The sequence below is a fragment of the Oxyura jamaicensis genome, chromosome 9 (assembly GCF_011077185.1).
Source record: "Oxyura jamaicensis isolate SHBP4307 breed ruddy duck chromosome 9, BPBGC_Ojam_1.0, whole genome shotgun sequence".
Taxonomy (NCBI): domain Eukaryota; kingdom Metazoa; phylum Chordata; class Aves; order Anseriformes; family Anatidae; genus Oxyura; species Oxyura jamaicensis.
This window is the reverse complement of record NC_048901.1, coordinates 8644869-8648263: the sequence shown is the minus strand read 5'-3', so window position 1 is coordinate 8648263 and position 3395 is coordinate 8644869. Positions and strand designations below refer to the sequence as shown.

General features: G+C 39.5%; 1 long non-coding RNA gene across 1 annotated transcript in view; it reads left to right on the top strand.

Moving 5' to 3' along the window:
- Positions 1 to 2916, top strand: part of LOC118171322 — an 11845-nt gene extending 8929 nt beyond the window's left edge. The window contains exon 3 of the long non-coding RNA XR_004753160.1: positions 317 to 2916. This is a non-coding gene — a long non-coding RNA (uncharacterized LOC118171322). The remainder of the gene's footprint in view (positions 1 to 316) is intronic.
- The last annotated feature ends 479 nt before the right edge of the window (positions 2917 to 3395 follow it).

The window sequence follows — 3395 nt, the reverse complement described above, 5'->3', positions numbered from 1 at the left end:
AAGGAAGGAAGGAAGGAAGGAAGGAAGGAAGGAAGGAAGGAAGGAAGGAAGGAAGGAAGGAAGGAAGGAAGGAAGGAAGGAAGATTGGCAAGGACAAGTTGTGGATAATCACAGCCTCTGCTTTGTGTCCACAGAATTAGCTCTTTCAATTATGCTTCTCCTACACACAACATAGCAAAGAGTTGTAGAGCTGTACACTTGGCAAAAAAGTCCGAATACTTTCTGAACAAATAAAATCTGCTGGCTCAAAAATCTCTTATTGTGGAAAAAAATGTGCAGGAATAAAAAATAAAAATCTTCATTTTGTAACATTCAGAGCACCACCACAAAATTATCTCAGCGGGAAAAGAAAGAAATGGGAAGAAGTTGAACAGCTGCCTCTGTGCAGCAGGAGCTGTGTGGCTGAGAACCAAGAGATGAACAGGAGCAGCCTCCCTGCACTGCTGCTGGCCATGCACATGGGTGCCAGCATGCTCCGGCAGTGGTCCAGCTGCTGGCAGAGCACTGGCACACAGAGCACTGGGGATTTTCTGCAGCTGGGCTTCTCACCATGGCTGTGACTTTTGGCATCTTACTGAAAAAGTCTGCATAACAGGTACCAGGTCAAGACTTGAGATGATGGGAAAAATTCAAGAGGACTGCAAGATCAAAATTAAGTCCTCGTAATTTATAATTAAAGAGAAAGATAAGCCAACACAAAAGCAGTCCTGGAGATATAAATGTTTTTAGGCCACAGCAACAAGAAAATGGGAAGAAAAGGCTAAAATGCCACCTGGCAGACAAGTTCTAGGTTAAAATGAAAACCGTGGGTCCAATGTCACATTGCAGGGCTGTAGCGTGAGGCTGCTTTCCTGCACTGCCTTTCAAGCTCACTTTTCTGGGCTTCTCACTCCTAGGCAGCTGCTCACCCCTTTCTGAACTTTGCCACCCAGTAACTTACCAGAGGGAGAAGACAAGTGATCTGGCTCACACTGTACTGGTAATGGCAACTTTAAGTTGCATCAGACAAAGCAGTGACTCCAGAGTGGATCAGCAGTAGTAGATCAGCATCCTGATAGAGGCACAGAGGAGAAATAACTGCAAAACCAGCACAGCCTCTGGAGTGAGGGCTTATGTATTTCAAACTTGATCTACTTAAAACATTATCCGTAGTGTATCAGTCATTTAATTATTATTATTATTTTTTATTTTATTTCTACACTGAGCATCAGTGGTAGCTGGTGGCAAGGAGTTTTCTGCCTCTCCAATTTGTATATAAATAAAAAGCCCTTGATATTACCATAATATCTATAAATGCAGTGCAGTGGTACTACAGTTGGTTGGGATGAAAGACTCATACGAACAAGAGGAAAAGTAAAAGAAATTTGAGCCTACTAGTGTATACATAGCAGAAACACCATTAAAATGTATTACTTGATTTTAGCGGAAACGCAAAAGCCCCAACTATTCTTTCATTGAGCCTCACAAAGCAGGTAAGCATAAAGTTGTCTGTGGTTTAAAACAAACAAACAGACAAACAAGCTAACAGAGTTACACATAACTTGTGCTGGATTTTGTTCCAGATATGATTCCTAGACACTGGCAGTTTCAGTTACCTGATTCCTCTCTCTGTCACTACAAATCCAGTTACATACTTCTATTTAAAATGTGCTGTAATAAAAAGTTTCCTGCCCATTCTCCTTTGTTGAGAGGAAGAAATCTTACAATCAACAACTGTTCACAACCAGAATTACAGGAGAGAACACCACATTGCTCACCGAGAGGATGCAGTGCTACCTTCTTTTTAGTGTACCACTTTTCAGCCACTGGATGATGCTGGATGGAAACAGGAGAAATTCCAAGACCTCTTTGTCACTGACAGTAAAATGTAACCTAAGCAAGACAAGCCCTGCCAATTTCTGCATGTTTTAAAGTACACCAACCTTTTAAAGTACACAACCATGTAACACATGTATCAGAGAAAAGAAAAGAAACAGAATATATGAATAGCAACTTTAAGTTAGTTTACCATGTTTTAACCTCTCACTTTTATTGTACAACTGTTAAAAAGAGTTTTGTTACTAGGGCCTTTTCTTTTAATTAGCCGTTTTAAGTGTCTTCTTCCAGTTGGTAAACTTTTGTTTATCGTCCATCTACTTCCTTTCTTCCTTGTACTGCAGTGAGGATTAAAACTTTTGTAACAGAGACTGCCTTGTTCGAGGCTTTGTATGAGACAGTGCAATGGGCCTGTGCTGATGACGTGGGCCTCTGCACGCTGCTAGAACACGTGGTATGTCATTTTTCACAGGTGGAACTGATGTGCATGTATTGAACTCTGTGATGAAAAACTAACTAATGTTGCCTTCCTTAATTGGAAGAGTATTAATTCATAGTGAAAGGAAACACTTTCTTCGTTTATAAAAGTGTTACAGGAATGTCCTTAGTTAAAAACAGAAAAGCTAAACTTATGAAAATATGGAATGCTTTTCAAGGAAAATTACTTTTTTCAAATTTAGTTTCCTAGATTTGCTGAGAATTTTCATGAAAAGGTTACTGAAGTGGGAGACTAGAAATCATTTCTAACACTGATGGAAACAGATACTTGCACAGTTGTGCTTCCGGAAGGAACTGGACGGGACAGTGTTTAAGCATTTCCTAACTGTATGTAAGAGATTGTTGTGGAACAAGACTAAACTTAAGGGAAAGGCATGCCAAGGAACGGAAGGGGAAAGATTTCTCTTTCTAACCAGAAAATTAAAGCTTTCCACATACCTGTCACTTTGGTAACCTCCTGGAAGACAATTCCTGAGAGCACTGAGATAAGAACCTCTGAACAGAAATGTACTGTTAATACTATTCTTGCAATGGAAATGACATTAAGTAAAATGAGTTCTCGTAGGCAGGAAATTGTTCAAAATAAAAGTATTATTCTTTCTAGTTGGTGCTTGGCAGTATAGTGAAATTTATTAGAACAGTTTCCAGTGTGGATATTCTTCGATAATAAAAATTATTTATTTTGGAATAATGAGTTTGCTTCAAATGCAAATGCAGAGTAGCTTGCTTTGGTATAACCCCCTCCCACCACACACACTCCCCCCACCACTATTTTTCCAGATCTGTGTCCAGACACAGAACTATTCTGAAATTCTTACTGTTTCATTTACTACCTATATATAAATATGCTGTTAGCTTGTTTATGAAGTCAAAGAGATTATATAAGTGTTCCATTTCTAGGGAGAACCACTTTATGAATAACACGTCTTCTGTTTTAAGAAGCATAACCCAGAGTTTGGGGCTTTGTGTCAGTGTTAAACTATTGCATCAGGTCAGAAGAGAGATTGACATTTGGCTAGACGTTTGCATTACTTAACTTTGAAATCCTTTACTACGAGGGTAGTGAGGCCCTGGCCCAGGCT